The 22866-nt window shown below is 36.6% G+C and overlaps 1 protein-coding gene across 24 annotated transcripts in view; it reads left to right on the forward strand.

Moving 5' to 3' along the window:
* The window catches only part of Setd5 (SET domain containing 5), a 74393-nt gene that overhangs the window by 3259 nt on the left and 48268 nt on the right, over positions 1-22866 (forward strand). For all 24 annotated transcript variants that reach the window (XM_021260093.2, XM_087216771.1, XM_087216767.1 and 21 more), the window contains exon 2: positions 22800-22858. The gene's annotated coding sequence lies outside the window, so the exon portion shown is untranslated. The remainder of the gene's footprint in view (positions 1-22799; positions 22859-22866) is intronic.

Raw genomic sequence — 22866 nt, forward strand, 5'->3', positions numbered from 1 at the left:
GATATTTTAGGTGGTTCTGATTCTTAATTTTTTTTTTTTTTTTGGTACCAAGGATCGAACTTGTGCAGCAGGCGGCGAAACCACTGAGCTAAATCCCCACCCCCTGCTTCTTAATTATTATCGCTTGTATAAAGTACTGTAATAGATAAATAATTTTATTTACATTGGCTGTTCCATGTACTTGTAATTTAAGATAGTTTTTAGTTTACATTACTGTATAATGTGGAACTTACTTTACAAAATAATTGCCTTTTCACTTGTATTTCCTAATTTTTGGAGCTCATTGTGGTCTCAATATCATTTTCTGAAGGCTCATAGAAAAATTTATTGAATTATACTTGAAATTTTTTACATTTTTTGATCCTATCTTGTGTCCAGGGACTTACACACTTTTCTGAAATTATCCTGGTCCTTTGAGACAGCTGGATATTTCATTTTTCCTTTTGGATGGGAAAAATTGTACAAAATGTAGTTGTAGAGATTACCACTCTTGTATTACCTCTTTGTATTGAAATAATTTAGGAAATGTTAAGCCAGAGTTAACAAATTACTCATTATTGGGCATATCTTGTCTGAGAGAAACTGGATCGGGAATGAATACAATTTTTTTATGGCCTTGGTTGAACTGTAGTCATTTGTCAGTTTAATTTTATATTGCAAGTCCCAGTAGTGAATTTTGTTCATAAAAACTATTTCAGGTTTTGAAAACTTTTTTTTTTTTTTTGGAGTCCTGGGGATTGAATGTATGGCCTGCCTTTGCACTAACCTGCATCCCTGGTCCTTTTTATTTTTTTTTAATTTTGAGACAAGGTCTCACTACATTCCCCAAGGTGGGCTTGAATTGTGATCCTCCTTGCATGGCCTCCCAGAGTACTGGGATTATGGTGTATGCCACTGTGTCTGGCTGAATAAAATATCTTCTTTAGTGTTATTGGGGAGTTGAACTTCAACCAAGGCTTTCTCACTGAGCTGCATCCCACCCTTTTTTTATTTTGAGACAGAGTCTTGCTTGCTAAGTCGCTAGATTGCCCAGGCTGGGCTGGAACTTGTAGTCCTCCTGTTCCAGCCTCCCAGAGTGCTGGGATTAGTATAGGCATTGCCACCACGCCTAGCTTGAAAACTAAGATTTCTTGATAGTTATATTTTACTCGAGATATAAAACAAGTTTGACTCTGCAAAATGTGTGAGAGAATGCATATGTAGTAATACAACTGGTAGTCATTTATAATTTGATTTAAAATATCCTTTCACTCCATAGAAAATAAGTGTAATATACTTATGATAGACAGGGACTAATACCATTCCTTACTGCCAGGAATTCCAAATTCAAGGTAAAATGGCATTGTGACCTTTAACTTGATGTAATGATTGATTTCTCTAATGATTAAAATTCAGGGGAGGTCATGAAAGGTAAAATATCATTTCCTTTCCTTATCTAAATTGTCTTATATCTTTTTTCTATGAGATAAAATAAAAGAGCTGCTAAGTCTCAAGTCTATTACTTTATTTGTGCCCTCTCTGAGCACAGAATTTGTAAGTCCTTCCTGTCTCATTTTTTCTGTCATTTATTTTATTTGATGAATACTTTACTTAATAAAGTAAAGTCACATTAAGTATCTTTGATATAAAATCAAGAAAAGTGGATTTTGTGCTTTTGGGAATCTTAGTTTTTTAAAAAACACTAACATTACTAGACACTTTTACTTGGCCCATGTATCTGTAGCTTCATTTATCTTCTGTGCTCTTCTGTCCTGTAGTATGAGGATTCCCAGAGTTTTAATTGCAAATTGAAGAAATAATTTCCCTGGTCGTGTTACAAGTACACACCCAGAATTGGGGATACCTTTTGGCTTATATTATGATCACATACACACACAAAAGCAGTAGCCATAGGGATTTATACATTATGGATCTGTATCAAAGGAATCAAGTTTTTGATTTATGCTACCTAATCAAGGGGAAATGCTGAATTCCTTACTGCTCTGTTTGAAAAATAGATGGAAACGTGGGAGGAGCCAAAGACCTGCAGGAGGATTTGGTCTGAGTAAAAAAGGAAGATTTTTGTTTCAAATTGCCAGCTGCTTATGTCAGCCTGACTCCCTTATTATGCCTCCAGTAGGCCTGTCAATATGGCCAAACAGCTAGATAAGTGTGGGGCATGACAAAGGGCTCTGTGCACAGCAGGGAGGCAGTGTTGATGGGGGAGGGGCAGGAGGTAGGAAAGAACCGAAGGAGGAGGAGGTTTTTTCCTGGGAGATTATTCAGTTTGACATACAATTAAATCATTTCAGTTCGCACTTAAGCATTGAATTTATGCCAACCGTATACTGTTAAACCCAAATTTCATGTATCCTAGAGTATCTAGTAGGACTCCATCTTCTCTTCCAAGGAAAAATAAATTACTAAAGCTCTGTTAAATCCCATGATCTCTACCTTCCTAGAGACAAGTGACCTCCTGAGTAGACCAAGTCTAGAGCATCTGCCAGTTGAATTCTATTAAGAAATGGAAAAGAGTATTCTATCCAGGTTAAGCTTGTAGTTTAGTACATAGTGTCTTTATTTTGGGTTGGGATTAGGTCAGAACATATAGAATAATTTTTCCCTATGTGAAATAGCAGCATGTTTTTAGCTCCAATTTTATTTTATTTATTTATTTATTGGTACCGGGGATCGAACTGGGGACCTTGTGCCTGCTAAGACAGCCGGCAGAACCACTGAGCTAAATCTCCGGCCCTCCAATTTTATTTCAGTAAGATGGAGAGTACCATTCAGCATTTATGTCTTGGGGCTCCAACATTTGAAATGCTTACTGAATAAAGACTACGTATTGTTTCAGCCTCATCCATATTTCCTGGAGATTACTCCTTCATCTCTTGGTTTAGGCTCTACCTTCTTAAGTTTGTGCTTAGCTCCCAGCTGAATGAAGGTGGGGTGGTTGCATCCCGTTTATTAGACTTAACACCAATCCTGGGGTGGAGGAGATGTATAGCTTATCTGGTCCTTTAAAATCATGAAATATTTCAATATTTGGGTCCCTATTTCATTAAAAGTTTTCATTAAAATGTTACAAGGTTCAGCATCCTGAACAGTATTTTTATTTTTAAAATAAATGTCAAACAGTACATCTGTGCTTGGTCTTTAAAACCATAAAGAATTGCAGTCACAAATTGGATAGCAATTATTTGTATTGCGGAGGGGTTCCTCCTTTATGGAGCAGTGTATGATAAGGTTCTTTTTGTTTTTTGGGGTGGTTTTTTTTTTTTGGTACCGGGGTTTGAACTCGGGTCCTTGCGCTTGCAAGGCAGGCGGCAGAACCACTGAGCTAATAAATCCCCGGCCCTCTTTTTGGTTTTTAGAAATAATTAAACTTAGTTTTCCAAGAGCAATCTGTTGCTTGAATGAGATACCTCCTATATTGCAGTGTTAAACTAGCATTACGGTTTTCCATTCTATCCGTAGTACATGAGACAATAAAAAGAACTAGAATGACAATTTCTGTTTACAAATCGGCAAAAAAGAGATTGTTTTAACCTAACAAGATAATCAAAATACTGCCTTGAATATACACTACTGTTAAACAAATCTGACCAAGTGTTTTTTTGGTCACATCTGTCTGTAAAAGAAAGACATTTTTAAGTATGAGGATGTTGGCAGTTACAGTAGATTACTATCTTGACCTGAGAAAGGAAATTTGAGTAACTGAGTATCACTTCCATTAGTTAGAAATCTGTCTGTAATCTGTAAAATAGCGACAGCATTAACATAAAATTTAAGGAGTTACAATATATATTACTGCAGAAATTTAGTCATTTTTTAATGGATCATTTACATAGATTTGTGGAACTAAAAAGTCATCTAGGTCAACCCCTAGTATTTTTACTAGTTATTACCAGCATCAAGGTAAACATCCTTTGTACCCGCCCCCTTCCCAAATAATTAAAAATCTTTTCAGCATAGCTTCTGTTGTTGTTAACTGAATTTTGCTAAAGGCCCTGAAAAATTACTGGCAAAGTAGGAAAGAATAGGGAACCATATCTTGGTCCCAAAGATTTTAATAGCTTATGTCTCCCCAGACAGCTTATCTCATTTTCAATAAGACCTAGCCAGCAGTAGGCTAGAGTGGAGGTGAAACACAAACACAGTACCTCATCTTGCCTGTGCAGCTGCTCCACCTTGTTTCCTGCTATTATTATCCCAGTACGCCTCTTCCCAGCAAAAAAGAAACTAGGCCAAAGGGGGAAAATTGGATAGGCAAATGTGATGTTTATTATGTCTAGGTTGTAGATTTGTTTGCATTTACTTAAATATGAAACTTTAGCCTGTTTTTTAAAGTCTAAAGTGATAGAGATTGTATAACTTTGATGCCCTCCACTTTCTTCAGATTCTTAGACTTATAAAAAGAAAGGGTTTAAGCATACTTAATTTTCATTGGCTGATCACACAGTCATTATTACCAGCAGATGCCAGTGTATTATTAGCTCAAAAAAAGATGGAATCCCTTCTGTGGACAATATTTGCAGTTTTTGTTGGAAATTACTAATTTATGTAACTTGCATTTATGACTAAAATAAGATTTAAAAATTAAACCTTTATTATATATGTGACCCCTCTACCTTAGTGGTCTTAAAATTCATTAGCTCTTTGAATATAAAATTTTTTTACAGCTCTGAGGTCTTTCTTTAAGCTGTAAAAATTATGTTCTTCAAGCCTTTTTATCTAACAGTACCCACCAAAAGAAGAAATTCCATTTTTATTGTTGTCTTCTGGTGCTGAGCTTTTCCTCTCTCCACTCCTAATGGGAAGACCCAAACAGTAATCATATAAGATATGTGCACTGCTGTATATTCTATGATGATTATTTTATAATTCTTAGATACTGTGATTTGGTTAAGATATTCTAGAATCACAGTAGCATATTTAATACTGTTGACATTAATTTTAACACATCTTGAGGGATTTCATTGTTATATAACTACTCATTATTTAATGGTTTTATAAACCAGTTAGGTACTTTAGTTTACACAGTCTTTTTGATATATTTAATATTTTTGATGTTATGAGAGCCTCACCCCTACTCCTATCTCCATGGATTTTTATTCCTATTACAGTAACCTTTAGCTCATTTTGAAATTTTCTGCTTCTGTTACCAACTTCTGTGCATGCCACAACACGTACAATTTATACTTTCACAGCTTCTGTGAAGGAAGGTGATCTGCAGTTAATAACTGTTTAGGCATTGTTGTTATCCAAGGAAGATTTTATTTATGAGGAAGAACCTGGAAGGACCTGTTGGCAATTAGACTGCCCCTGTATTTATGTTACGTTTTCCTTTATTGTTGGCAGTTCAGAGTTGTCTTGTTTTCTAAGAGAAACCAGGTAGAAAGGAAGACTTACTGTTAGAGATAGTTATTTAAAAAATAAATGTGTTAGCCAGGCATGGTGGCACACACCTATAATCCCAGTACTCAGGAGGATGAGGCAGGAGGATCGCCGTGAGTTTGAGGCCACTCTGGAATACATAGTTCAAGGCCAGCCTGAACTACATGGTGAGGCACTGTCTCAAAAAACAAAAAAAATGTTCATTATGATAATATTTGGGATAGAATAAAAACTTTTTTTGAGACGGTCTCACGCTATATATCTCAGGCTGGTCTGAAACTTGCAGCCGTTCAACTGCCTTCAGCCTGCTGAGTGCTAGGATTACAGGTGTGCATCACCCCGCGCAGCCCATACTGCCTTGTTTTGTTTTCTTTCCGGAATATCATTTGAAATTATTAACTTAGTAATAGAAAAACACAAGGGTGGGCCGGGGATTTAGCTCAGTGGTTCCAGCACCTGCCTTGAAAGCGCAAGGTCCTAAGTTTGATCCCCGGTACCAAAAAATAAATAAATAAATAAATAACACAAGGGTGTGTTGACAGTATCAATGCACATTTTAAGATGAGACTAAAACTGGTAGAGTCTGTATACAAATTATACATGTTTTCTTATTTGGGCTCCCCTCACCCAGTAGTAGTAATTGAACCCAGGTGCTTTGCACTGCGCTACCTCCCCAGCCCTTTTTAATTTTTTAAATTTAAGGTGGGGTTCCACTAAATTGCCTGGGCAGAGCTTAAACTTGCCATCCTCCTGCCTTAGCCTCCCAGAGTATGAGGATTACAGGCATGTGCCACCATGCCCTACTAAGCTACTTTTATTGTAAAACTGTATTCATCATTTAAAAACCTTGAAAAACAGAATGGCATAAAGCATTTGAAGATTTAACAAGTATTACCTTGTTGATGGCATGTTATGTAACTTGTACTAAAACCAAACATTTACTGAAAACCCAAAAAATGAAAATTAGGCTAATATCTATAGAACTCAGAAGTTACTACAGCCATAACACTTAAAAGCCAACCTCAAAGGTCACTCTTTGAAATCTTGGGCTTGGTTGACCTGACCAGAATGTTTTTACCTCACTCTTCCTTGTTTAACCCCTAGGCCATTAATATTTAGAGTGTTGTTGCTTGGAATAATACATCAGTTCATGAATTGAGATGGAGTCTGACAGGCTACCTTTTTTTTGATTCCCCTGGGAATATAGCATTTTTTAGAGAAGGTCCAGAGTAAGTAACATCCTTCCTGTAGTTTATCATGAACAGGTGGTATGAGAAGGAATGCTAGAGTTTATGTAGTACATTGAGCAACAAGAAGAGAAGTAGACATATTTCACTTTATGAAATAACTGTGCTGTCTGCGGGATGAAAAGTAACTTTTGAAGCATACCTTAGTTTTTCTTAACTATGTAATACTAGTAACATGTTTCTGTGGAAAATACTCAAGGATTGAGTTTAATGTCTTTTATAAAAATGAATCTTTTATGAATAGTAACTGTATGTCTTAGTTTTCCTAGGACAGTTCTGTGTTTATGCCTGCTACACTAGCATAATTAGTAATAGTATCCCATTTCACAAGAAATCTCCCAGTTTGGCCTATAAATTATATATTTACCTTAATTATAGAGGATCATGGAACTTTGAGTCCCTACCAAGCAACCCCATTTTTTTCCAAGGCTCTGCTGATTCCAGAGTCTCCTCTGTGCTAGATTTATCCTTTGGCCTCTGTGAACCCCTTTTCATGTGAGCGATTTTTACAGTGCCTTTTTCTTTTCCTTTTATTTAATAGTATGGAAAGGGGTAGATATAGATTTGATTAATTTTTTTAAATGTTACTATGAAAAATTCCAATTACAATAAAATAAAAACATGGACTCCCTTTGGATCTTATTAAACCATTAGCTTAAAATGTTCCATTTGAGGAAGCTGAAAGTATAACTCAGTAGTAGCACACACAAGGCAATGGATTTGCTCTCTGGCACCCCTCCCCCAAGTGTTTGATCACGTAGGGGCAATATGTTGCATTTGATAGGTAAGTTTGAGTCTTCATACGTTTTCTCTCCCTCTCTTTTGTGTTTATATGTATAGTATACTTGTTGAAGAGCTGTTTTGTAGAGTTTCTACTCTTTGAATTTTAAGTTAGAAGTGTCATTACATTCCATTATTATATGACCTCCTCCTACCTTATAGTTTATGTAAATTAGTGATAGAGTACAAACATTTTGTAACGGTATTATGTACTGTACTTCATTGTTTCATAGTGTCTGCTTGTCTTTATGATGTTAAGCAGCTGTTGACATTCATTGCATAGGTCAGCCATTCTCAAACTTTAAGGTCATAAAAATTGTAAGTCCCAAAAAGCTCTTGTTTATGGGGGTTGTACCCATCAAGACTTAATATATTTGAAACTAAAAGCAAGAACATTTATTTATTAATTAACGTAAAATAATTTATGAGTTCTATTAATGTAAATAACATGATTTTTACTGAAAAGTAACTTGGTTTACAAAGTTTAAGTGGCATTTACATTTTTAAAAATCTCTTTAGTATCTGACTTGATAGAAGACAGCCACTTTTTCATAACTGCTTCTGCCTTTGTTGTAATACGTTGTTTTGGTTGACGATGATGTAGAAAATTGGGCCTCACACAGTTAATATAGGTGGAAAAGGAAAGACCTCACCTACCCTCTGAAAGAATCTAAAGGACTTCAGAAGTTCTCAAACCACTGGCTTAACTGCTGAGAGTACAGCATATGATAGTGATAGAGTGAAGAGTCACTGGCCTTGATCCATTTCTTTCCCTTCATGCATGTAAAATGATGAAATTTTATCACTTCTTCAGTTTGGAATAGTCTCTGATTTGTGTACTCCAAGACACAATTTACATACAAAAGACAAGATCTGTACTTATTTTCATCCCTTAGTTACCTGTTGTCCAAATAATAGATTAGTAGCTTAGCAACCTCCAGAGGTGATCAGTAAAGTATTAGTATTGTGTACTCGTGGTTTTTAAACATGTTTGATATATTATAGTGTCTTGCTATTTCTATTTTTGACATTCACATTGTTTTGCCTTTGTCTGTTTGATCATAAGTTGGTGTTTGTTGGGTTTTTTTGTTCCCCTCATGCTGGGGATTGAACCCAGGGCCTTCACACTGACCTGCAGTGCCAGACTGTTTTTGTTTTTTTATTTTGAGAAAGGATGTTGTTAAGTTGCTCAGGTGGCACTTGAACTTTTGATTCTCCTGCCTCAGCCTCTCAGAGTGCTAGGTTTACAGGTATGTGCCATGTACCATTCTAAACTTGTTCAACTGTCTAATCTTCTGTTACCCCATACAGTAGGTACAGTACTAATAACATCTTATTCACAAAGGAGGAGACAGTCTAAGGAAGTTTTATATCTTGCTTTGTCAGACATGAGTGGTTGAGTCAGGATTCGATCTCAGGCCATTTGACTAAGAGGCATAGCTCTTTCTTTTTTTCTTTTTTTCTTTTTTTTTTTTTTGGTACCGGAGATTGAACTCAGATCCTTGCGCTTGCGCAGCAGGCTTTGAAACCACTAAGCTAAATCCGCGGCCCTGGCCCCTTCATTATATAACTCAGTGGAGCCCTGTGTGTTGTGCTGTTTTGTTTCTTTGCCCTTGGGGTATAATATCCCTTTAGAAAGATCCTGTCAAATTACAGCCTTTTGAAATCACTTGGAATAGTTCTTCTGTGTGTGGCTGTGCCACCAGGTTGATATATAGTGAGGTTAATTTGTTTCATTTTACTTTCAGATTTTTGAAGGATTACTTTTTGTGCAGCATGTAAAATGCTTATGTACTACTAAGTGAAGTTTACAAAGCTGGGTATAGTCAGAAAAATCTAGTTTCTGTCCTACTCTTTCACCCTGTTCTCTCCTGTCCTATATCTAAGACTTGATAATTGAACATGAATATTCAAAGTATTTTGTCATACTTCTTACAACACAAGAAGCACTTAGGTTAGTTTTAATTTATTTAAAGCTACTGTATCTTCTTCTAGAGTTTTAAAAATAAGTAATGCATATTTTTATGCCATGGAAGAGGAATGTGGAGTTTTCTGTTTTTCATGAACCAGGGTTTCTTGAATCAACTTGATAAATTTTTCCGCTAGTAATAATTATTGTTCTTGCAACGCTAGGTTGTATTTGTGTCTGGTCAGTTGAGATAAACTGGGGACACTGTTACTACAGGTAGTCAAGAGAACTCACAATTAACATTTCTTAAATGTTTCACAATTAACATTTCTTAAATATTTCACAATTTGACCTGAAATTTAGATATTATTAGAAAAGATGTCATCTGAGTTTTTTGTTTTGTTTTCTTTTTTGTACCAGGAATTGAACTCAGGGCCTCGAGCTTGCCAGGCGGGCTCTGGGCTGCTGAGTTACATCCCCAGCCCAGTCATCTGGTTTTTAACTCATTTAGTATTCAGATTACCTAATTTAAAAAAAAATAGAATCTTAAACATGTTAAATTTATCTATATTTGCTAACTGTAACATCTTAAAGTTAAAATATATTTCATCAGTATGTCACATTCTAATATGTAATATGGGCTAAAAATAATTAAATCCAGAATCAGGGAGGTTTCTGATTGCCTTCATCTTGGCCTCTATTCTATTCTCCCTAAATTGTAACACTCCATATATGCCAAAATTGAGTGGTTGGTAAGTTCTGTTGTGAACATTATCTTCTTTAATTCTCTGAACGATTCTCTGAGGTAGTTTATAAGTAAACAGATTGAATCACTGACCACACACTGATTCATTAGTAATAAGGTGAGCCAAGGTTTGATCCCAAGATCTTCTCATTCCACCATATCACCTACAGTAATTCAGGGAGTCTTTTACCTTAGCTGATAAAATCTGCCTTTCCCTCAGCTTTTGACTTTGGATATCACTCCTCTTCTATAGTTTACCTCTCCCCCACCCTCTTTTAGGATTGCATAGGTGGTCTGGATCCTGAAATATGGATAGAAAAAAGAAATGATGGCTGGTTATTTTGTGTTATCCCATACTAATGTGATTTAAATTCTAACTTACTTGATTTTTTTTTTTTTTTAAAGTTAGTGGGCCTGTCCCAAACACCCAGTCTTCCTTTATTCCAGATTGTCACCAATTCAGGAAAGGATATAAAAACAGAAGTTTATGAATTCCTAGATGTTTTACATCAAATTTTGTGCCTTTGGTTTTTGGTTTGGGGGGGGGGGTTTGAGGAAAGAATTTATAGTCTGTCAGATTTTTTTTTCACTCAGTCAACTAAAGAAAATTTTATTATGGTCCCAAAATCATGGGCTTGGGCAAGAGGTACCCTTCCAGAGAAAATTGAGCTGATAGAGAGCTTTGTTGACCTGCTTCTTGGGGTGCATGCTGGCACAGGCAAGGCTCAGTGATGCTGCCTCACAGGCAAAGCACTAAGTGCAGAGTGCTGGATGTTGGAATCAGATTGAGTACAGCCATCATTTAGCTGTTTGCGGGCACATACAATATCAGATGCTGCTAGCGGATGGGATGCCCTCCTTGACTTGGAGTTTGGCTTTGATATTTTCCTCAGTGTCACTGGTCTGGATCTCAAGGGTGTTGTTTGCCCCTGAGGATCTTCATAAAGATACACATCTCAGCCTCTAACTCCCAAACACTTGTCTTTAAACCCTTTTAGTTTGCAAGTTAGTGTTTTGTAATATAATAGCTGGTGGCCAAAATAAGGCCATTATTGCCTCCTTTGAGCATGATTGGTAGGAATTCATGTAGGGGTATGTATGCTCGAGAAGTAGCTGAGAAGTATTAGGTTTGAAATCAGCTAGAAAATCAAAACTAGTTATACCCTGGCTCAATACGTAAATATTGGGGCCAGTTATGGTGGTACACACCTGTAATCCCAGCAGTCTGGAGGCTGAGGCAGGAGGATTGCCATGAGTTCAAGGCCATTCTGGGCTATATAGTGAGTTTGAGGCCAGTCTGAACTACATAACAAGACCCTGTCTCAAAAAAAATGTTTAAATATTGATACTAGAGCAAATGGAGAACTAATGGGTTTCCTATGGCTTACATACACAGATAGATGTAGGAAGTGTTGGAATTTATATGTTTAAAAAATTGGGAGTTTGAGTAGATTTTTTTAAGAACCATCAATCATGTAAGTTTTAGGGGTTGTTGTTGTTTTGATACCGGGGCTCAGACTCCAGACCTAGCGCTTACAAGGCAGGTGCCAGAACCACTGAGCAAAATCCCCAGCCCAATCACGTAAGTTTTTATTTGTTGGAGATTGAACCCAGGGCCTTTCCCCTGAGCTACATTTATATCCCCCCTCCTCTTTTATTTTCATTTTTTAGTTTGGGACAAGATATTGCTACATTGCCCAGAATAGGTTCCAACTTGAGATCCTCCTGTCTCAGAACTCACCAAGTGCTGGTATTACAGACAAGCACTACCATCCCTGGCTTTTTTATATGTATTTTCTTGTTTTTATTTTAGAATTCAGGGATAGGTATGAGGACATCGTTGCTTTTACAGGAGAGCTTTACGATAGTTTTCTGGTTGATCCAGTATGTTAAAAATGAGGCACCTTAAGCCAGGACATGGTGCAGGCCTGCAATCCCAGCACTCTTTAAGAGGCTGAGGCAGGAGGATCATGAGTTCAAGCCCAGGCTGGGTGATTTAGTGAGAGTCTGTCCCCCCAAAAAAGGCTGGGAATGTAGCTCAGTGTGAAGGCCCTGGGTTCATTACCCATTACCACCCCCTCCAAAAATGTTGGGCACTTTCTAAGGCAGGGATCTTTTTTCCCCTTTTTAGTCACTCCTAGTATCATTTCATGTACTATCCCAGTGTTAGTTTTTTAAATGGTCCTTAAAGACACAAAATGAAAGGATCCTGTGCAGAAGTATTATTGGTTTCCTGTAGAATGCTTTTTAGTGTTTTCCTAAGCAATAGGTAAACATTTTTTGTACTTCAAAAAAAAGTATTTTCCCCCAGAAGATTGGAATCCACTAGTTTTTAGTTATAAATGGTGGTCTACAAGAGATGTTTGTTAAAATCTAGAGGACAGAATTTTTTTTTTTTTTTTTGATACCGGGATCGAACTCAAGACCTTCCTTGTGTTTGCAAGCCAGGTGGAGGAACCAGAGCTAAATCCCCAGCCCCAGGACAGAATATTTTTAAAAGGCTGTTTTAATGCTGGTTACCAAGTATTAGAAGAGGAAATACAGTGTCCTAAACAATAATGTTCAGCATATGAAATACTTGCTTAGGAAAAAAATAAATTGATATACAGAGTATTTTAATGAAAAGGAAAATAGCTGATGATACTTTATGTTTGTTCCACCCTGTTCGCTGCTGGAGGTCTGGGCATTGCTCAAGGTTAATTAAAACTGTAATGTGTCCAGAAAACCAATAGAGATGATTCAAGGAAAGAGTAAATAACTGGGAAAATTTAACATGGTATGTGGTTGTATAAGAATTGTGAACAGCTTAATATGCCAGTTGTATTCATTGACTTAGTCCTCCAGCTAATTTAAGCGTTAATTAATGGCATGAACATTTTGTCCCAAATACAGATAAAATGTCTACTCAAACTATCAAAAATAAGCATGTGTGTTGAGGCTTTGAAATCATTGTTTATATTAAAATCTGAGAAAATGTAATCATAAGGTTAAAATTTTTGGTGCTTTGGATGATAGGAATTGTTGAAGGTCTTGGATCTTTTACCAAGCCACTAGGTCCAAAGAAATTCATTCCAGTAGGCATGTGGGGAAATTAATGAGCTTTCCATGCTAAAGAATGCATTTTACTCAGTAACTTACTGTATTAGTAAATACAGGCTAGTTTTTCGCTTAGATAGAACTTACAGATGTATATCGTTGTCCTTTAAGTTGGTCATTGACTTTCATTGCTGTTACCTTTTAAGTTACAATTTACTCTAAAAGTTCAGTTTCCTGGCCTGGGGGTGTAGCTCAGTGTTCCATCCTAGTACCAAAAAAAAAATTCAGTTTCCTTAGCAGTATAATTTACGGTGATTTACGTGGGTGATTGGTTGTATAGTAGTGTATATTGATTGCATTGACAATGATTTGTGCTTACTTCCCAATTACTTTAAGATATGTATGCTTTGTAGTTCTAATAGGAATCATCTGAACATCCAAAATGCTTTTAGTCTGTAACATACAGCATTATTCCCTTGGAAAGTAGCCCCCTGGAGTAGACGAGCCCTTTTGGCCTTTGTTACTGCTGTTAAGACTCCTAGTTATGTAAGAGACCACTCACTAATAATAGCAGCTGACCACTGGCCTAAAATGTGAGCCATCACTCTTTTTTTTTTTTTTTTTGGTTTCGGGAATTGAACTGGGGACCTTACCCTTGTGAGGCAGGTGGCAGAACCACTGAGCTAAATCCCCGGCCCAAGCCATCACTTTTATGATGTAATTAATCTTTACTTTCAGATGAAGGATTATGCAATATTACACTCAACTTTATTTGCCTGATTTTGAGGTGCGTCTATGTTTCACTGATTTTTATATGTTATATAACACATATAGGAATGCTGTGTCATAGCTGTGTCATGAATATACAGAACTCAAGAAATTTTGTCAACAAACTAGTCATAAACAATTGTTTTTAAGACATTTAAATGATTGAAACACTTTTAATAACTATACGTATGTAATTGTCAACCTAAACATTACTCTGCAAACCTAGCAAATGATGAATTGAATAAGCTTTATCCATCTAAACTTTCCCTACCCCCAACCACCTATCTTTATAAATAAACAGGCCTCTCTTATATAACCCTTTAACATATTATGCTAAAGAAGGTTTAACTGTTCAGATGTGATGTGCACAACTGATAGTTGGGAATTTGCTATAAAATTATAAAATAATCATGGAAAGGAATTGGCTGAGTTGATTGTTGGCTAAAGCTAGATAGGGAACATGGATTTCATTATAGAGTTTTCACTAGTTTTACATATTTGAAATTTTTCATGATAAACTCTTTACAGTTGTAAAAAAAATCAGATAGGATAAACATTGTAAACAACATTTTGAAAGCGAGGAAAGAGGTTGGTTAATAGCTATTAGCATACCAAAATGAATCTCATTCTGTATTACTAATGTGCACGGCCCCCAAAATTTAACTAGTTAACAAGGTCATACTCTATTTAGGCAGAGGAGTTTGAACTAACCCAGTAAGCATTAACTCCAGTAAGCATTCATTTTCCTTTTTTTCTTTTGGTACCAAGGATTGAACTCAGTACCAAATTTGCACTTGCCAGGCAGGCACTGTGCCCACTGAGCTACATCCCCAGCCCAGCACTAGTTTTCTTTTTTTTCTTTTTTTTTGGTACCGGGGATTGAACTTGGGTCCTTGCGCTTGCGCACGAGGCATCGAAACCACTGAGCTAAATCCCTGGCCCCAGTACTAGTTTTCTAATAGTAGAATGATAATGATAAACATTATGTTCTAGAAGGATTAACATCAGAAATGAAAAAAGGGTTGAGAACCTAGAGGAAGTGATACCAATTCATTGATATATTGTGCAATCTTGAACTCAGAAGGAGTGGTGTTAGTGAATAGTTTGGTAAAAAGACAGTCTGAGAAACATTTCAAAGGAAAGGAATCCAGGCTTCCAGTGAGATGCTAATGCCAGCACAACAGAAAGTAAAGTTCCCACCCACCTGGCTGGGGCCCTTTGGACCTTAAGGGTGTCAGGTGTCATAACAGTGTAGCAAATGAATATGTAGCTAGGTACAAATTAGATTGATATTTTGGCTACATTTTTTTTTAGTTGGTCAGTATGGATAACCCTCTTATAGTTTCTAGATTTCTTCTCTTTCCAAAGATGATTAAAAATAAAACATTATATTTTATACTCCAGAAACAACTGCTAGAGCAGAGTTTGGGTAATCTTTGAAAATGAAGAGCTTAATCTTCTAGTTTACTTGCATTTACAGTCAGAATTCTGCAGCTGCCAGCTAGATTACAGATGGCTAAGCATAATTTGTGGAGTTTTTTGGTTTTTTCATTGCTGGAAGAAGAAATTTAGAGCTTGGTGCATTGTATTAGAAGAATTAAAATTTATCTCAGGGGACAACTGTAAGAAAGTACTTTGGTTTTGAAATACTGCTTTACATAGGCTTAATTTTGAAGATCTCAGTGCAAACAGTGAAAAGCCTACTGAAGTCTACTATTTGTTATGTAAGAACTTTACTGGGGCAACTCAGCAACTTAGTGAGACCCTGTCTCAAAAGTAAAAAGGGATGGGGAATGTAGCTTAACTTAGTGAGAATCCCCTGGGTTCAATCCCCAGCACTAAAAAAAGAAAAAGAGCTTTAGATGACGGTAGTACATCCATTCAGTAGTTGTCTGTTTTGGGGGTCTCTCTATGTAGTTCAGGCTGGTGTTGAGCCCATTATGTAGCCAAGGCTGGCCTTGAACTCATGGTGATCCTTCTGCCTCAGCCTCCCGAGGGCTGGAATTATAGGTGTGCACCACCATGCCCAGCAGCAGTAGTCTTAGAAATGAATCATATAATTGTTGCAAATTTGCAGTTGATTTTCATTTTGGGATTTTCTTTAGAATACAGAGAATCTTCTAGGGGAAAGTTAGAATTGAGATTATTTTAAGCCTTAGGAGAATTTAGCCTTCCCACTGTGTCAGAACTTAAAATGGTTGTGATGACACACACCCATAACCCCAGCTAAGTGGAAGCTGAGGCAGAAAGATTGAGAGTTCAAACCCAGCCAGGGGAAGACTTTATCTCAAAAAAAAGGACTCAGGTGTTCATAGAAATGTTAAATGGTTTTAACTGTCTGGAAGGTGGCTTCATAGACATTGCGAAACATGCCATCCTCTCAGCTCCATTTACTCTAAGGAAATGTTTGTATGCATGTATAAAGAAAGGTATAAGTTACTGAGTGTTCAGTGCAGCACAACATGTATCATGGAAAATTAGCAAAATGGCATCATTGAAGAGGGAGAGGTAGAGTTGTACATATTCACACAAAGATGTCCAAAACTTATTGCTAAATAAAACAGGTTACAGAGGCAGTAATACACAAATTTTACTTCTTTTTATGTTCCTGTGATGTTTGCATTTTTTATTAAAAGGTAATTATAAGTATCTTTACTGATACAGTGATCGGTGGGGGATCTGTTCTACATTTCAGAATTAAGCCTTAAATTTCTCTACCACTGTATTTTTAGCCACTTAATCTGCCTAAAATCTGTATTTTGAGGAATTTTCATCCCCATTTACCTTCATTCATTATAGAATTTACCATGAGACCATTGATAAGCTTTATCTAAACAGGATAAGAGATTTATTAGAGAATTTATTTCTATGAAAGACTTTGGGGGCCGGGATTTAGCTCAGTGGTTCCACCACCTGCCTCAGAAGCACAAGGTCCCAAGTTTGATCCCCGGTACCAAAAAAAAAAAAAAAGTGTAAAAGACTTTACTGGTGAACTGTGGACTTGCTCATGGTTTTTTGAGGGGAGGAGTTAACTCAGTTTTAGGGGCACATTTTGGGATTTTATTTGTTCTCCCTCCATAGTTGCAAAAGTGCAGGTGTAGGCACATAAACAAACCTGAGTTTTCATATTGCCTACCTTTCCTACTTGGAGTAAAAGAAACATCCTAAACTAACACTTAAAATAGTGTTTTTATACATAGTAGTTGCTTCATGTTTGTTGAATGAATAATGAAGAAAAAAGTGGCAAATCTACATAATATAAAACTCAAAGCATATCTGCATAATACAAATATCAGAAGAGCCAGGAATTTTAAACCATGCTTGTTTGTCTGATAATAGCATCAATGAATTTTTAAAAATTAGATTTGATTCAGATGTTGTTGCCTAAGGTAAGTAGTAATAGCTTTAATAAAGTCCATACATTAAAATCTTGATTTTTTTCTTCTGTACCATGTAGAATATTTTTTACTAAATTTTTTTCTCTGTGGTGCTAGGGATGCAACCTAGTACCTTGAATGCTAACCAAGTACCACGCCACTGACCAACCTGCACAATAGACCCCATAAGTTCATCTTTTAGTAACTTTTTTCATCTGTAAAGTAGTGAATTACACTCTAAATCCTAAAACTTACATTTTTAATCAAGAAGAACTTGTCTAAATTAATGAAAGCATAGCAGATAACTAAGCTTTATAAATGTGCATTACCCCCTTCGTTTAAAGTGAAAGTGATCTCTATTTCAGGCTTTGAAAATGAAAGGATCCGAATTCACAAAGAGGAGGCAGTGCAGAAGCATGAGGCTTCTCTGCCAACCTCCTGGGGTACATCTCCAGTGGAAGGTCTACAGCATACTGCAAGACAGCCTCGGAACACAGTAGGATAAAACCTGTCTTCAGAGGATTGCTCTTTAAGGGCTTAATCTGAATTTGATAATTAGATCCTAAACATTTTCCTGGTTTTTATGAAGCCTACAATACAAAGAATCTGAACATTTTTGCTTAGTTTAGCAGGCTTTGGTTTGGGGTGTTTTTGATTGGTTGTTTGGTTTGTTGGTGTTTTGAGACATGGTCTTGCTATGTAGTCTGGGCTGCCTTGCAGTCCCCTCTTGCTCTCTGTTTATTACTCTTGGGGCCGGGGTTGTAAATACATTATTTGTTTTTCTTCGTTGTCAAAACAATTAAGATCATAGTGTTTAGTTCTGTTACTTATAGTATGTAGTTTTAACCTACTTAGAGTACATAGTTTTACCACTTCCCACCCCTTGTGCCGCTCCATGTACCCATTATGACTTGCCTCTAATATTCAATATAAATGAAATTTTTCATGGGGAAAGAAATTCTTACTAGAGACTAGAATTTTTTAAAACTGGACTTTTAATTCTCTCTTAGTAAATTGAGCTCTTTCTTGGTTTTTTTGCCAAGCCTAATAGCCCCTATAGCAGATACAAATTTAGGCAAAAGATCTAAAGGATAAAATGTTGTTGCAGAGGTGGGAGCAAGGATAAGTTTATCTTGGCCAGAAATTACTAAATCATGATGTTTCTTCAGTCCCTTAATGTTTACCCTAATCAGGGTCTCTTTTCTTTCTTCAGCCTTAAACTTTTAGCTCTTTTACCTGCGTTCACTTCAGATTGTAATCCTAATTTCCACAATCCCCAGCAACAAGAACTTTTCACTGGCTCTCTGCACACACTTTTTTTTTTTTAGAGTTCATCTTATTTTCCAATAATTCCTATTTTTTTCTTCTAATATTTATCACTTTTTCATGTTTCCCTCATTATCTGCTTTATCAAAATTGGGATATGAACTGTTGGAGACGCGCAGAAATAATTCTTACTGTATTCGGGTTATTAGAAGTTCTCTTTCTTCACATATACTTCAACTCTTACTTGCTACAAAAGCTTGTCCTTAAGAGTCAGCAGGGCAGTTACTCTTTCTATCATACAGATGAGAAAATTGAGACTTGAGATATCATATAAATTTGCTAGGCCAGTTGACACCAGTGCCCAGGATTCATAGAAATTTGAAGCAGGAAAAAAGTACGTGGAAAATTTTACTTTGAGGAAATTACGTATCATCTTTGTAAAGAGATTTTTCAGAGGTCACCAAACTAATTACCTTGTAGGCTACTGTTCAAGTTTTTGCATTCCTGGTATACACCATTTTCATAATGTACCTCTCCCAAGGCAAAAAGCTATATGTTTTGGTACAACTATAGTGTTTGGAGATAGAAGATAAGCATATAATAGACCTGCCACAATAGTTCTCAAAAAGTTGGTCATGTTGGTAAAGTGCAATCATATGTTTCTTGCATTTTGAAATGTGATTTAAAAATTAAGTTGAGAGTAAAAAGTAATTTAAGAAAACACGGTTCTGGGCTGGGAATGTAGCTCAGCTGTACAGCACCTGCCTGGCAAGTGCAAGGCCCTGAGTTCAATTCCTGGTACACCCCCCCCCAAAGGAAAACAGTTCTAATATTCCTTCCCCATTCTCCCTTTTTATTATTTTGTAAAGTCATTCAAAGGAGAAATTGAGGTGTAGAAGGTTTTTTTTTTTTTAATTTCAACTTACATGTACAACAAATTTTTGAATAATCAAGTTCAGAAATTGAATCTTGAAAGCTGATCCTGGTGGCACACCCCTGTCATCCCATCACTCAGGCAGGCTGAGGCAGGAGGATCTGAAGTTTGGCCTAGAGACTTAGGGAGATGGAGACACTGTCTCAAAACAAAAAAGTGCTACAGATGTAGCTCAGTGTGAAGGCCCTGTGTATAATCCCCATATATATGGCTACTTTATTTTTAACCCTTACTGAAATTTTTTATGAAATGCTTTTTGTCTTAACTGAGTTAAATTATTATTTATTGGTCAATTAACCATGGCTTTGTTGTTTTGTTTTGGGTTTTTTTGTGGTACTGGGGATTGAACTCGGGTCCTTGTGCTTGCGCAGCAGGTGGCAAAACCACTGAGCTAAATCCCTGGCTCCTGCCATATTTGTTTTTTTTGTTGTTGTTTTTTGTTTTTGTTTTTTGTACCGGTGATCGAACTCGGATCCTTGCGCTTGCGCAGCAGGTGGTGAAACCACTGAGCTAAATCCCTGGCCCTTTATTGGTCAATTAATAGATAAAATTATTGGTCTTTTAGTGCTTCAGATCTATTTTATATCTGTTAATTTTCATTATTTAGTTGTATAAATATAGGGATAGTACATTGGGCTGAATTTATTGATTTCAGGGTGTATCTTAGATGATTGTGTTTAAAGGCTGTTGGATTTGCTTTGTACTGGGTCTTTTAAAAAGAGAAGAAATTCCCGATGATTTTATAACAACACTGAAAACACTGGAAAACAGCCTAGAAATTGGGAGTTCTAGGGAGGATTTTTTTTTTTCTTTTGGTACTGGAGATCAAACTCATGACCTTGTGCTTGCGAGGCAGGTGCAGTGCCACTGAGCTACATCCCAGGCCCTGTCGGGAGGATTTTTAATTGAGGGTTTTGAGTTGGAGTCTGAGTAAGTTGTGGTTAACAAGATAAAAAATCATTGACTCTAAAACCTGAAGTATTGTAATATTATTGCCCCTCAGAAAAGTGGGCATTGTAAATAACATCATGAAATCATGTTGCTCAATCTTTTTAGTCCAGCCTTAGGAGAAATAGGATTTCCTTTTTCTCTAATATATGCCAGTATTTATCATACTCAGTTCCCTATAATTTCAAAAATATATACCTCTCCAGTTCTGAATATTTGTGCATATTTGTCTTTACTGTGAAATCTCATAATTGGGTACTAGATTTAAGGATGATTTTCATACTTTAGAAAAGCCACCACCTCCCAAACGTTTTGTTGCAGTGTTAAGATCTTACTGTTAAATGGTTAGAGTTCTATTTATAAAAGTAAAAATGTTCTCAGTGTTTAAAGTCTAGTGATAAAGCTGGGTGTTGTGCACACCCCACTCAGGAGGCTGAGGCAAGGGGGATCAAGGCAAGCATGGACTACACAGTGAAACCTAGTCCCAACTCTCCCCTTAAAAAAGATAAAGATACTGTGGACCCAAAGGAATTAAAAAGAAAAGGACATTTTGAGAAAATGGTGCCATATATTTTTTTTTTCCTACTTACATTTTGTCATAGACTGAAATTGAGGAAGAGATTTGGCACTCTGGTGGTTTATGGGGGAGAGTTGATCAGAGATAGCTCCTTGGCTGAGCTGCCTGCTGTCTTCATAGGCAGCAAGCAACAGTTGTTTCTCTGGCAGCAGATCCTTGTGCATCAAGATTGCATCATTTCTGGGAGAATGGCCAAGGTCCACAGCCTCAGCACAAAGACTATCTGAAGCATATGAGGCCTGTTCTCTTCCTGAAGCAGCACTCCTCTTCCTGCCAGTCCTCTTCACAGGATTACTGAGGCAGACTTGTTCTGAATTCCTTTCATTGGATTGGCTGTTTATTGGATTCTTGTCTCCCAGCTGCTTCCGGCTCACCTGTCTGATGCAATTTCTTCTTCCAAGATCTCTATTTGAATTGGTCTTACACTTTTGTTTGTCTTCTCTGAGAGTGATCCAACAGAAAGTATGAGTCTTGGGCTGTCAGCAAGTCATATAAACAAGACATTGTCAGAATGATGATATAGAGATTACTGGCTATTTCTGAACCCAGTTAAAAAGACAGAGTAATTATAAACCATTGCAGGCATGTTCTATTTAACATTCTTTTTTCTAGAAACAGTATCAGTGGTGACTACTTAGTACTGGAGGACAAGATGCTTGAATCCAAGAACTTACTAGTGTTCCTGTGGCTTCTGAGGGGTTATTAACTGAAAGAAATTGAGGTTCTGGAGTATTCTTTTCCCCCCTTCAGTACTTTTTTTTTTCCTGTCCTTTTTATTTTCTCACTGTTGCTTATAATAGTCTTCTTCCTTCGTTTTATTTATTGTTTTCTTACACTCTTACCTTCATACCTTTTATTTTTATAATTCTGGGTGTGCTCTTTTAAATTTTTCTGCAAATAATAGTTTATTTTCCAGTTTTTTAAAAATTACAAATTCATAAAGCTGTCTAATACATGGTAACTGGAGTCTCTTGAACTGCTCTTTTCATGTTTATGATTTATTACTGACATTTCCATTGTTAATTCATTCTGGCTAATGTTAAATTTAACTTTCAGGAGGAAACACTGAAAATTTAAGGAGTACTGATCATCTTCAAGAAACTAATTTCCTTTCTGGAATGTACAAAATTAATTAAAGCTTCATTTTTCAGCACATTTCCATTATGGAGTTGACCACAAATAAGAAATGACTTGTTTGTTCTTTTCTATAGGGTAGATCAGATGGAATGAGGGGGAAGAAAGTAGTATAACCTTCTAATTGAAAATGTGTTGGCCCGGGTGTGGTGGCACACGCCTGAAATCCCAGCACTTGGGAGGCTGAGGCAGGAGGATCCTCATGAGTTCGAGGCCAGCTTGGAAGACATAGTGAGTCCAAGGCCAGCCTGAACTAAACAGTGAAACCTTGTCTCAAAAAACCAAAAAAGAAAAGAAAATGTCTTGTGTAACTCCTTATCTAGCTGAAGGGTAAATTTGATATTTGATTAAAGATAAACTTCTGATTTGGGAATAGTTTAGTGGAGAAGGGAAGAAGAGTGGGGCTTGGTAAATGGAAGGGTATTCTAATTGAAAGGAAAGAGGATTTGTCAATGACATAATAAATGTTTACCACTTCTTAAATAAATTTCCTTCCCCACCTTTATTTAGCTTCTGGTCAAACAAGAAAACAGGGTATGCAGATTAGATGACAAAAATTTAGAATTGGATGCATCATAGGATGGTAAAGGAGAGTACAGTATATAAAAGTGAAACAAAATTACCATTAATATATAGAAGTCTATTCTGTACATTCATCAATGTCATTTCTTCTAATACTGATTCTTCAACTTTTTCTAGGTCTTCAGAGCTACTGGCAGATAATTTGGGGGGCTTCATATTGAGTGGTCTTTATAAAGGTAACTGA

The sequence above is a fragment of the Heterocephalus glaber genome, unplaced genomic scaffold, assembly GCF_053883595.1.
Source record: "Heterocephalus glaber isolate CG9 unplaced genomic scaffold, H.glaber_assembly_v1.0 deba00000122, whole genome shotgun sequence".
NCBI lineage: Eukaryota > Metazoa > Chordata > Mammalia > Rodentia > Bathyergidae > Heterocephalus > Heterocephalus glaber.